Here is a 13,656-nt window from a genome sequence, read left to right on the forward strand (position 1 = left end):
CTTGCCATTTCAGAAGGACGACTGGATGCTGTGGGGAGAAAGGACTGAAGAGCAGAGACTGGAAAACTCCTGCAAAAGGCCAGATAACAAGTACTTTAGGCCTCATGCACCACAGACAGTCCCTATGGCAACGACTCAGCTCTGCCACTGTGTTGGGAAAACAGCCCTAGAAGGTACACACATGAATGGATGTGGCTTTGTTCCAATAAAACTTTATTGACAACAAACCGGTGGGTGGCCAGATTTGGCCTGAGGGCCATAGTTTGCTGATCTCTGCTGTAGGGATTAAGAGCCCAGATGGGACAACCAGCTGGGAGATCACTGGATTAAGTGAAGGAGACGGGGTGGTGGCTTGGACCAGAGCAGTGGAAACACAAGTCCAGAGAAGCAGATGGATGGGGAATGTGCTTCAGAGGTTGAATGGACACGAGCTGCTCTGCCTTGGGAATCCGTCTGTCTTTCAAAGACGACTCTTGGAGAGGTACTGAAAGTCTTAACTTTACAGTCTTTCGGGGTCTACATCTGAGTGGAGCCTGCTGAGTGGAGCTTGGAATGTAGTCACTCCAACCCTGCAGACCAAGTAACTTGCCCAAGTCCCACATCTAAGGAGTGACAAGGTCAGGATTTGGCCCTGGTGACCCCCATCACACATGATGCTACGCTACCTCCCACCTCCGACGAGGACTGTAACTCAGTCCCAGCTGCATCTGATGCTCGGAGTCTGCCAGGCAGGGCGGAGGGGGGAGGGTTGTTTGCAGAGCCTTTGCAGGAATGCTGCCAGCATGGGGGCTCTCCAGGTCTCCCCTTCTTCCTAGAGACAACTCTGGGTGTTCAACTGTGTAGATTAACAGTCACGAGTGTGGATTTGGAGGCCAGGCAGCCCTGAGCCCCACGACTTGCTGCCAGCATAACCTTGGGCATGTAACTCTGAGCCTCAAGTTTCCTTAACTATAAACCAGGGTCAGCCAAGAGTCCCATCTCTGGGGTTGTTGGGAGGCCGGGTGAGCATCCAGCTGCAGGACCGGCTCACAAAATGACAGGCAGCTCTTGATACTAAAAATATTCCTGTTGGTCCTCTCTTCATACCTCCATAGCTGACAGCTCCACTTTGCTAATTTATACTTCTGAAGGACGTTTCTGTGACTTTTGAACATCTCTGTTCTGATCCATTGGTTTTTTTTTTTTAATTGTTAAGTTGGTTCAGCGTTATTGCCCAGTTTTTTGGTGGGGGAGGAGTAGTCTTTCTCCCTCAGGAGGGTTCAAGCTTGTCCAGAACACAGCCTGGTCTTTTGTTCAACACAACATGCGCGTCCCCTGCAGGCTGCCAGGCACATGCGGACTGAATGAATGAAGTGTAAGATCCTCCATTCACTCCAGACTCCCACAGCAGCCCTCGTAAGCTCTGTGACCGTCGCACTCTGTCCCTCCCTAGGACCTAGTCCAGTGCCCCGCGCACAGTAGGTGCTCTGTAAACGTAGGCTGAACTGCATGAACTACACTTACATTTCCCCTTAGGAGAAGCGTGTCTGCTTGTGATCTTTCCTTAATTTAATGTTGCAGAGGTTTGGTTTGGGGACCAGTGACCAGGACTAGCTGTATAATTTGTGGGGTTCCGTGCAAAATGAAAATGCGAGGTCCCTTGCTAAAAAATTGTTAAGAACTTAAAGATGGTAACGGCAGAGCATTAAATCAAGCACGGGGCTCTTCTGAGCACAGGGCGCTGTGCAGTTGCACAGCTGTACCCCGTGAAGCTGTGCAACCATCAGGCTCCCAGCATCAGCACCACCTGGGAAATGCAGGCTCTCAGGCCTTGCCCCGGACCTGCTGAGTGGGCATCCCTGGCGGTGGGGCCCAGGAAGCTTCCCGGTGACTCTCATGCACAGGAAAGTTCGGGCTCTGTCTTCATCCTACAGCTGGGGAGGGGGAGCCTGTTGGAGACAGAACCCCGTGCGCTGCGTTTCATTGCTCCGACCCGGCCCGGCATTTATCATGTAACAGTCTCCCTTTTGGTGAGTGGCTTTGACAAAAGGAGCCATTGCTTAAGCTGGTCTGCGACCAGGCACTTCATCTGCTCCATGTGTCCGATCCAGCGGCTTGCTCATTCTTCAAGTGCCTTCCTCTGGCACCGAGTCCATCCGTTCGTTGCCTTGAATGCAGTGAAATGACTCCTCCTTCACAGGCACTTGGCTGTTTGAATCTCATCTGCGTCTGGTGATGTGGAGCTCTTCAGAGGCTGACTGGCTATTGGAGAAGTGGTGAGCTCCCTTACAGGAGCTGTGCAAGGAGAAGCTGGATGATCACTGGGCAGGCAGGGATCCCATCAGAAGGAGCCCAGCATTCAATGTAGGGTCAGAATAGATGATTTTGAAGCTCTCTCTCAATATTAATAGCTCTGTCCCTCTCTTTTTAGCACCAGCTTCTCCTTCCTCTTCCCATGTGTCTGTTTCTCACCACAATCCGCACAGTTGCTGGGCTAAGAAGGAATAGGATGGATAGTACCCACCACAGTAGAATGGAAGCCCTTCCTACCACATTGAACCCCCAAGTGTCCTGCCAATAGTTGTGGCAGATGCTTTGACCGCCCTGCCCACATCCCTCTGGCTTAGTGGTGGGCTGGAGTCAGCTAGAACCAGCTCTCCAGATCCAGCTGTTATTTTAGGAATTTTCAGAAATTTTGCAAGCCAGTTTACATTATATCGGTAGCTTGAAATTGTCCATAGTGGTAGTATTTCCACCATGGAATTGGCAAGCATTACAAATCAAGGCTTTTTCCTTCCTCCCTCCCTCCCTTCCCTCCTTCTTCCCTCACCCCTAATCTAGAAAGACAGTTGTTAAACACTTACCACCACACCACCGCTGTGGCCTTACTGTATCAACAAGTGTTGGCCAAATTCCAGCTGCTGGTAGGTCTCCCTCTCCTTGCCTGAAGAATTTCTTCAAAGTTGCGGAATGCTACTCTGCCCCTGCAGAAGACATGCTGGAAGTGTCTGGGAATTGATGCTCCTGAGAACATCCATCCCTCTACCAATGACTGACAGGTGTGTAAGTGCTCGGCTCCCTGGCCCCTCGGCTGGGATAAGGATGATTCACAGCATTCCCTCACAGGATTAAGCTCCAGTGGCCCACAGCCAGAGCCCTCTGGAGAACAGTCTTCATCGGCTGCTTTCTCTTCCTTACCCCGTGTCCCCACTTCTCTATAGCTATTTTTCTGTACCTCCCAAATCAACTACTTGTACTTGCTTCATGTTTGTTTCCGGGGAGCCCAAACTAAGATTACATATGACTTAACCTCTCTGGGCCTCAGTTTCCTAACTTAGAAATGAGGCATTAATAATCATGGACTCACAGACAGGTGAACTGAGCACAGTGGAAATGGAACTAACCCTTAGCAGCAATGGTGCGTGGGGCATGCTCAGAAAACCCGATCGACGGTGCCCGGTGTCTACTCAGCACTTAGCCAGTGGCCCACCAGCACCCCTATGGCTAATCCGACTGGTTGCATCTCCTTCAGTTACAAGTGATCCAAGCCCATCTCAAGCACATTTAAGCAAAACTGGAACTTAGTGCTTATGGGATGGAAGGAGTCGCTGCATGGACCTGGGACTAGGGACTCGGTGACATCAAGATGCTTTATACATGTGTCCATTGGTCACCTTTGCTAATGTTAGCATCTCTTGGTGACTTGGCCTTATTTTGTCCTATCAGCCAAGAGCTCCCCTTGTGTGGCAGGAAATGTGGAATGAATGAGAGAAAACCTTTGTGGCACTAAGCTACTGATTCTTGGGGTTTTATTAGACAGCATAGTCATTCCATCTTAATATAGGACTCCCCCATTATTTATAATTCTCTTAGCTACATTACGAGGAGAGTATTCATGTCTCCACTTTTCAGGTAAAAACACTGAGGTTCAGACAGGTTGAATAACTTTCCCAAGATCACCCAACTGGTGAGCCCCAAATCCAAGATTCAAGCACAGTTTTGACTGATTATAGAGCCTGCTTTCTTGCCCCACCACCCTACGGGACTTGAGATATAAATCAGGATTGGGCTGAGGGAGAAAGAAACAGTAGAACTGACAAATAGGATGATGTGAAAATGAATGTCAATTGTCAATTTAGCCCACCTCCTGCCAAAACTGCAACTGTGAGACTTAACAGATGACAGAGTCCCGCACTTGGGATATTTTCAGAAGAGCTGGTCAGGAGCATTTGCTAAATACTCTCAATGTGTCTTCAAAGACCCCCTTCATATTTCATGCAGGCAGGCAGAGCAGGAGGGTAATGAATGCTAATGCCTCTTCGTGGGAGTCCCAGAGGACTGTACTCTTTAGTCCCTCATTAAAGCTGCATGTGCACTTTTGAATGAATGATGTCTGGCATCTGGACCAGATGTCAGAAGGGCTGCAGCTGCGAGGGCCTCAATCCTCAGCCAACTGGCTTCTTCCAAGTGAGGCTTTCTGGCAAACTTCCCTTGCTCTCAGGATGAATTAAGTGCTGGTGTCCCCAGCATGCCTCCTTTCTCATGACAACGGCTTTTACCCCCTTTGCCATCCCTGTCACTTTGACTCCCTGGTGGGGTCCTGCCTTCACCTGCCATTAATTGATTGACTTGACACCAAAGCTCTGAAACTACAGTACTCTTGCCCCCTAGCCACACATGATTGGTCCAGAGGTTGGCACATGACCTAAGCTAGGGCAATGAGAGCTCTCCGCCGGGATTTTGAACTTGGAAGCAGAGAGTCAGTCCTTCTCTATAGTGGAGGCTGTGAGACATGAGGCTAGGGCTGTAGGGAGCCTTATCTTCTGCAATAGGAGGGACGCTTATCTACTGTGAGAAGGAAAAAGCTGACAGAGGCAGAGATGAAGAGCGATGAATTCCTGTTGGAATTCAAGTGCTCGGTTTCAGTCGTACTTGCACACGTCTGCTCTCCTGGCTCCTCTTCCTTTGAATATAGTTTAATAGTGATGGATGCAGTCTCTGGGGCCAGACCAGCTAGGTCCAAACCCTGGCTCACAGACTAGGTGTGTGACAGCAGTTTTTTGTCTTCTGGAAAATGGGATAAATGAGAATACCTACCTCACAGGGCGGTTGTGAGGAATGGAAGAGATACAAGCACAGTGCTTGGAATAGCACCGGAGAGATTTGAAATGCTTCATATAGTTTCCTTCTCCTTCACCCCTCCCTTCCACATCCTAATAATAATAATAATAATAATAATAATAATAGCAACAATGTTATTAATTTATCCAGTACCACTGCTAATAACTAGATATACATCATTTTCCCCAGCTTTATTGAGGTATAAGTGACGTATAACACTGTGTAAGTTTGAGGTGTATAACTAATTTGATATGCTTATATATCACAAAATGATCACCACCTCATCTGTCACATCATATCATTTCCACTTCTCTTATGGGGTGAGAATGTTTAAGATCTACTCTCTCAGCAACTTTCAAGTCTATAATATAGTATTATTAACTATGATTATCATGCTGTCCATTAGATTCCCTAGCACAAATCCATCTTGTAGCTGGAAATTTGTCCAGCATCTCATTGCCCTTACCTCTCAGCACTGGTAGCCAATATAATATTATTATTATATCTAATAATAACTATAACATGCTATATCTAATCATAATCTAATAATGTACTACTAGTAAAACTATCATTATTATATCTAATAATATTATTATATCTAATAATAATAGTAATAACTACAGGATTCTTCAGTATCCTTTTAATAAGTTGGGCTTCTATAACTTGCAACAAAAATCATTTAGAAACTTGGGAGATGAGAGAGTCCTTCAGGGAAAGTCAGTGGGACAGATACTAGAACGAACTTTACCAGTCATTGATTGCAGGGTGTGACAATCAAATACGCTGACAGCCTCCCTTCGGACACAAAGAGGATGCAGTAGTAGGGCCTGGGAGGCAGGAAGGGAAGGGGCTTCTGTCTCGGTCGTGGGCATGAGATGAGGTGGTTTCCCGGGTTTGGGAAGGTGTTCACAAGCTTAGGCTTCCCCGGGTGAAACCTGAAATTGGCTCCATACCCAGGGACGAAGAGAGGCAGAAAAGGCAGCCACTCGGGAATGGTAGGTGGCGGTTTTAACACGCTAGTGGACTTACCTACGAGGCTTGTCTTGGGCATCGTAAGATGAGCTCTCCACGCCCGCCCGCCAGAATGTTAAAGATGATCAGCAGCCTTAACAGGTTCAGTCACACGTCCCGTCCAGATGGTCTCAGGACGCCGTGCTCTTTCCACGTGCTTTCGGTGCCCTCGGAAGAGCTGCTAGCACAGGAAGAGCAGGTGGAGTGTGCCTTCCCAGGACGGGTGGGGGTGGGCGCACACCATTGCCCAGTTTAGCATCAGCCCGTGGTAGCGTCGTCTCCTTGACCTCCGACCAGCTGGGACCTGAGAATAAGAAACAGCCTCCCTGCAGGCCCCAGCAGGCCCAACGAAGCGAAATGGGGGGCACTCAGGCTGCTCCATGAAACTGAAGTCCTGTTTGCTTTTTATTCTGGCTGGAAGTCTCTACTTAGCTCTTAACATCTGGAGTCGCCAAAAGCGACCACTGGGCCCCCCCAAGGAGGAGAGCAGAATCAGGAGATGGGGATGATGATTCACGGTATTGTTCAGGGTTCTGAATCCTACTGAACCCCGGTGCTCCCCTTGGACTCTTTGTATTTGTGGAACAGTGAACTCACTGTTTGCTTAACTGGCTCCAGTTGCTGTTCTGTTGCTTTGCAATGGAAGGAGACCTGGCCAATACCACCTCCGAAGTAAGCAGGCAAGAGACAAGTGCCAACTGTATTAAACATTTGGGACAATCGGAAGCTTAAAAGGGAAAGGAAATTCCAGGTCTGGGGACCCTGAAACATACTCTGAACCAGGGAAGAGTATGGACTGGCAAGCTGTCGTCGGCCCCCTGAATGCAGAGGCGGGGCAGAGGGCCGTGTGCTGTACACACAGAGACTGCCAGTCAGGAGTGGCAGCGGCATAGATCAAGGCCCCAGGACAGGTACTGTGGTTGTTGGAGGGGGGTGCAGTGCAGTCCACAGCTGATGGATGAGAAGGGCTCAGCTTGGGTCTGAGGGGTCCTCTTTGTTCAGGAGTGTTTCGTTTCATGTAGTGAGGTTCTTGGTGAAAAGATGGTGGGAAAGAGAAGGGAAGACAATCAAGGTTGTTTGTTTTTCTTTTCTTTTTTAACTGCCAGTAAACCTGTGTGGTGTCAGGTAGGTACTAGAGTCACTGGGGAGATCATTTCATAAATTATATAAATGTACACCTGAAACTATGCTATAGACCTGAAACTAATATAATATTGAATGCCAACTGTAATTGAAAAATTAAAAAAATTTGAAAAAGAAAACCAAGTTTTATTTTCTAGTTGGTTTCTGAAACTAGCAATGGTTTTATTTTTTGAGCCCCTATAATGTACTAGACACTGAATATTATTTTTTAAAATCTTTTAAAATTTGTATTTCTTATTTATTGATTTTAGAGAGAGAGATGGAGGGAGGGATAGCAGGAGAGAGAGAGAGAGAGAGAGAGAGAAAGAGAGAGAGAAACAATCATTTGTTGTTCCACTTATTTATGCACTCATTGGTTGATTCTTGTATGAGGAGGGACTCAAAAAAACCCCTGGAATTATCTTCTGGAGGGCAGGCCCCTTGTAGTACAAGCTTCCCCTGCTAGGTGAGTGTTCTAGGAACCCATCTGAATTAGTGTACTAGCTGGTGTTGTTGTGAGAGGCTGCATTCGGCTTAAGTGAATTTTTTTGAAGACTGTTTTAATGCATTTGCCCATTTCATGATGGGTGATTTATGAGCACACCTGCCCACACCTTGCTGAGTGTTCAGAAGTTTTTGACCAAAAAATGGCATGACCCCTATGTCCCACCCTGTCTATTCACCCAGCCTCAGTTTAAGCAACTTTTTTTGTTTTTTTCCTCAGATGAAAAAAGTCCTCAAAGGGAAGTGTTTTGCCGATGTGGAAGAGGTGAAACAAAAAATGGCAGAGGCACCACACGGCATCAAAATCAATAATTCAAAAACTGTTTTGAGCAGTGGAAAAAAATGTCTTGATAGGTGCATTGCATCAAATGGAGAGTGCTTTGAAGGTGACTGAAGTTTAAATATGTAAGAATAAACACAATTTTTTATAAATTCCTTTTTTTGGGTTCCCCCTTGTATGTGCCCTGACTGGGGGTTGAACTCACAACCTTGGTGTATCGGGACAGTGCTCTAACCTACTGAGCTACCAAGCCAGGGCACTGCATATCATCTTGATAACCGCAACTCTTAGCACAGTACCTGTATCCAGTGGACATTGGGCAAATGCTGGCTGTACTGAACTGGCAGTGAATGCAGTGGCAGGGCTCTACGAAGTTTATCCAGGGGCTGGACAGAGGAAAAATGGAGAGGAATGGATGTTTTCTGGTTCCTAGTAGAAATAAATCCAGCAATATGCCTTGAGGGTGATTTAGAAAGGGCTGATTTCCGTGCACACGTCACCTAACTTTGAGAACTTTCTGGGAGCAATTCAGCATTCTGCTGGCATAGAGAATCAGGCCAATCTGGCTACTTGGTGAAGACTTCTTTATCACACTGATGTGTCCTTCATTGTCCCTAAAATACCGTAGGGACTCAACAGTGTGTGAGGGTTGGGATTCAGAAAGAATCATACCTCTGTTCGGATATACTCTTTGAGATGCTTAGCTGGGGGAGGACAGGGTATGAGGGATGCAATTTAACCTGAAGATAGAAGAATCCACGTGTAAGACGTTAAAGGGATTTGCTGTTTCTTTCTGGAAATTGGCCTTCAGATGGGGCTATATCTGACTTGTACATTGTTTTAAGTAAATTTGAATTAAAAGCAGACATTTAAAAGTTACAAGGGTTTACATGAAGAACTCTGACTTTGAACTCCTCTTAGAAATCAGAGCAGGGGCCCACATTCCTGCAGGCAACAATCAGCGGGGAGGAGAAGCAGCTTCCTCTCTGGACAGAGCACCGGCTCTGAGTCCTCCCAGTCCCCGCCATGCCCCATTGCAGCATGCCCCGCTGCATCTCTCGTTTTTGTTACTGATTGGCCCCTATAGACATTTGGGCTTGGGATTCTTGTTTTGGAGTCTGAGCTGAAAGATGAGCCATTCTTGGTTTTTATTATAGTGTGTTTTTTTTAATTGATAAAGAGGGAGTCATAAAAACTCAATAGTTTCTCATCCCTTTTTGGAGATGAGGAAAACTGAGTCCAAGTAGAGGTTAAATCACTTACTTGAGGTCACATGGCAGGGCAGTGCTGGTTCTAGACAGTTGAGTGCCTGTCTCCTTGTGGACCACACGTACAGCTTCTCCTGCCCTTTTTGACTTGGCCAACAGGGAACTCAGAGCCACATTTTTAGAACCAGTTTAGTAACTGACCTTCTGGCCTATTTATCTTTATTCTACCTCTTATCCCGCTCTATTCTTGTCCTTACTTCTTATTCCAAATTATTTTCCTCTAGTCCCAGCTTTTAATTTATCTTTTATGATGTTGTCATACATATTTCTTGGAGTCCAGTGTGAGCTCTGTGTGGGTGGTGATGGCATAAACACAATGTAGTGAATTTTAAAAGTCCAAGAAGGGCCTGAGTCACAACACCCAACTCCATGCTGGATGAATTGTCATAGTCTTAGACTGTGGCTCTGTCCTCACCACTTGCCTGATTTTTTTTTTTTTTTTTTAGCTTTTTTCCCAACAGCAATGTATTTTGCTTTCCTGGCCCAGGCTGATGGCTTCAGCCTAGAGTGGCTATGATGGACGAGTCTGGTGTCAGGAAGAGGCTGGCAGACTCTGTCCTCAGCCAGGCCGCATGGGTGGAAGTAGGGTGGGGGCAGCTTCGCTTCCTGCCTGGCATCTGGGGCTTGGTTGCAGAAAGAATTCCAGGCTCTGCTGACTGCTGTTCTATCTCCTGCAGTTCCGCTGATGGCCATTCCTGCAGAGAGCTACAGAGAAAATTCCCAGCCAGGCATTTCTGTCTCGTTTGATTTTGAACATGTTCCCTCACATTCCCTCTCTCACCTCACCTCACCCTACCAGTCCCTGGTTTAAAGCCAAACCCCAGCATTCAAAACAGAGGGGCCATTTTCATTTATTTTGGTTGTATCAGGGTAGGGAAGGGAGCTCAAAATTTTTGAGCCTTTTTTCTGTACCAGCTAATGTGCTGTTTTTTGCTTGAACGCCTGCTACTTTTTGATTTCAGAATAACGTAGAAATGGATGATCAGACCCTGCATGCTCTGATCCTGGCTGACCTTTCTAACTGCGTCTCCGTTCCTTACTTCCTCCGGTGGGCTTCCTTAACCCCCAGTACAGGCCCATTTCTCTCCAGCCTCCCTCCCTTTACCCAGGCTGCGGTCTACCCTGGGAAGGCTTGTGTCTTCTGGTCTTTGCTTGGCTGGCTCCTTCACACCCCCGGGTCTCAAGTGAAGTGTCCTTGGAGGTCTTCTCTGGTGCTGAAGTAGAAGATTCTCTTACAGAAACCTCCTTCCTCCTTGGAAGTACTCTTCAACCCTTTCAGTACTTTCTATCCTTGATTTTTTACAAATGTGTTTCTTTCATTATACGGTAAGTCTGTTTCCTCCAATAGAAGTTTCAGGAAGGTGGAATCACGTGTGTCTTGTATTCTGTTGTATCCAAGTGTCTAACGCATAATAGGTGTTCAATAAAAGTTTGTAGAAGAAATCCCACAATTTGAATGTTATTGTAATTGCTACTAACAGCTACTACTTACCAGGTGCTGACCGTGTGTCAGGCACTGTGTTGACTTTTTTTTTTTCCTAGCATCTTATTTAACTCCACAATGATCTAGTGAGGGGGATGGTATTATCCTCACTTCTCAGCAGGGGGATCTGAAGTTCAGGTCTTTGCTCAAGACCACCCAATTGGCTAGCGACTCGGATCAGAACTCAAGTTTTCTAATATCAAAGCTGGGCTCCTTCCACTCTGCCACTGTGCTCCTCTCCAGAGGAGTCCTTTTACTGCTTGATGTTTACCGAGGCACGTGAGTCCTGTGGGGAAGAAGGGCAGGAGGGAAGGGCTTGCCAGGTGGGAGGCCCCTACAGGTGTCAGGTAAGAAGGAAGGCTGAAGAGGAGGTGGGGTAGGGGGTCTTGCTTTGCATAGCTGGGCTGACAGGGTAGGCTCGCTGAGAGGTGGGCTGTGGTTGGGTTCACATCAGTTCTCTTAGTCTGCCTGGCTGCCGTACCAAAATAGCACAGGCAGCAGACACTGATCACTCACACCTCTGGAGGCTGGGAGTCTGAGATCAAGGTGCCAGCACTGTCAGGTTCTAGGGAGGGTGTCTTCCTGGCTTGCAGAGGGCTGCCTTCGCCGTGTCCTCACACGATTGGGAGAGAGGGACGGAGGGAGGGAGGAGGGCATCTCTTCTTCTTATAAGGCCGCAGTCCTATACAGTTAGGGCCCCACCTTTATGACCCCATTTAACCTTAATGATCTCCTCGACACCCTTTCTCCAGATACAGTCACACTGAAATTAGGGCTTCAGCATCTGAACTTTTTAGGAGGGGGTTGCAACTCCATAGGAAGTCCCAGAGGGCTTTGGGGAGTCTGAGCTTTGGGGACAGAGAAACTTACCTTTAACCCCTACCTGGCCCTTTCCTAGTTGTTTGGCCCTGCTTTGCTGAGTCTTAGTTTCCTTCTCTGTGAAATGAGGACACATAATCTGCCGTGCCTGCCTCATGATACAGTTGTTTTTATTTGCATCCCTTATTGTCATTATCACTATTCTCGAGCAGGCTGATTTTAACGTTTCTCTCTCTCTTTCCCCCCTACCCTTGAGTTGTTTGGAAGTTATTTTTAAAAGTCTTTGAAATGTCCTTTTCTGTATTTGGCAAAAGCAAAATGGAAATTGATAGCATTGTCATGGCCGCCGACGTCGTCCCTCCTCTGGCTGCCTGGCTGGGGGGACAGCTCAGGGGAAACGGGGAGGTTTCTGTTGAGGGTGGCTGGTTTGCTACTGTGTGAATGGCTCTTGTGGGACCTGATCAGCTCTCTTCCAAAGCAATTTTTTCTTCCCTTGTTCCTCCTCTTTTCCTTTCCTGCCAATGTCAGGTCCTCTGTGTCTCAGCAGGATTCAGAAATCCAGGCAGCAGGAGTCAGACCCCAATCTGGCCACTTCCACCTGAAAGGCCCTTCAGTGGTTTTCTTTTGACTTAGCATAACATCCAAATTCTTTGTCGTGACCACAGGCCCTGTGGTCTCCTCCCATCCCTTTCCCCTCCTTCACCCACATGGCCTTCCCTCTACTCCTCCAATGCCCCACTTGTCTCCCCAGCCCCAGGGCCTTTGCAGGGCTCCTCTCTCTGCCTGGAACTCTGTTCCCCTTTTGTCATGATGTCTCCATTTTTTGACATCTCTGCTCGAGTGTCACCTTCCTCAAGGCCCTTCCCTGAGCCCCATTTGAAAGTGAACCCCTTTTGCTATTCAGTCGCAGTCGGGCATAACCTCAATCAGGATTATCAGGGAAAAACAGGGTCCCAGGTAAGTTTGAATTTTAGGCAAACATCGGATAATTTTCTAGTACTGTATGGAACACACTGGTACTAAAAATTGTTCATTGGCATCTGAATTTCACATTTAACTGAGTGTCCTGTATTTTACTTGCTAAGTCTGACAGCCCGACCCTCAAGAGATCCGTGCTGAGTGAATGAATGTGAAGCGCTTAGTCCAGAGCCTGGTGTGCAGCGAGCTGAGTGCAGGTTAACCATCATCTTCATCTCCCTCCTCGTCCAGTCACTTCTTGGAACTACAGTCTCCCTGTGCCCTTTCCCCTCTTTGGACACAGGCGAGAAAATGATTTCAACCAGAGGAATATCACCTGGCTCCTTAGAACAGCAGAAAATATCCCTGCCGCAGCTCTGGAATCTGATTGTAGCGGTGTTTGGCAGGGAAATGCAGTGAGTTATCACAGAGCATTCCCTCCAGCACTGGGTCATGCAAATATTTATTGCAAGCGTTAAATAATAAATGGAACAGCCTGCCCAATGGTAAATCTGTCATGTTTGGTTTCAGCCAGGAGTTGTGATGGCTCCAGAATTGCTGCCCATTCCACTGCCTCTGCCGGCCCTCCAGAGGGGCAAGGCAAACAGCCCAGTCCTCCAGGGCGGAATCAGCAGGCTGATTAGACACCTGGAAGCCAGAGGGGCGGCGGGGGATGCTCAGCCAGGCGTGGAAATTGGCAGGTATGACCAGGCTGCGGCCCCGGAACCCGGAACAAGCTGATGAGATGCTGGGCAGGCCTGGACTGCTGCAGTCACGCTGCCGCCACACGTCTCGAGGGGCACCGTCTCCTTGCCCGCGTCTTGAGTTATCTTGCAGCATTTCCCTTAATGCTCATGTCAGCTCTACTCTGGCTGACTGGCCAGAGCTGGTTGGATTTTGAAAGTGAAGTCAACATTCTCCCTCCTTTTCTAGGCTGACTGGTGGGTGATGAGTGAGGAATGAGACTGTGTGTCAGATACCGAGACACAATAATGTTTCCGGGGTCCCTGATGTGTAGAACTCAAACATGTGGGCTCTTGAGCCAGTTGGATCTGAGCTGGAATCCTGTCTCTGCAATTACAAGTTATATGACCGTGGACAAGCCACTTGGC

General features: G+C 47.7%; 2 long non-coding RNA genes across 2 annotated transcripts; one reads left to right on the forward strand and one right to left on the reverse strand.

Annotated features, from left to right (window-relative positions):
• Positions 1–2,348: 2,348 nt before the first annotated feature.
• Positions 2,349–6,246, reverse strand: LOC128780229 (uncharacterized). The gene is made up of 3 exons (XR_008426148.2): positions 6,130–6,246; positions 2,844–2,963; positions 2,349–2,473 (listed from the first exon to the last, which is right to left on the reverse strand). It is a non-coding gene; the product is annotated as an uncharacterized lncRNA (long non-coding RNA).
• Positions 6,247–8,002: 1,756 nt separating this feature from the next.
• LOC128780649 (uncharacterized) lies at positions 8,003–13,656 on the forward strand. Its single transcript, XR_008426603.1, has 3 exons — positions 8,003–8,142; positions 13,076–13,245; positions 13,478–13,656. It is a non-coding gene; the product is annotated as an uncharacterized lncRNA (long non-coding RNA).

The sequence above is a fragment of the Desmodus rotundus genome, chromosome 1, assembly GCF_022682495.2.
Source record: "Desmodus rotundus isolate HL8 chromosome 1, HLdesRot8A.1, whole genome shotgun sequence".
Taxonomy (NCBI): Eukaryota; Metazoa; Chordata; class Mammalia; order Chiroptera; family Phyllostomidae; genus Desmodus; species Desmodus rotundus.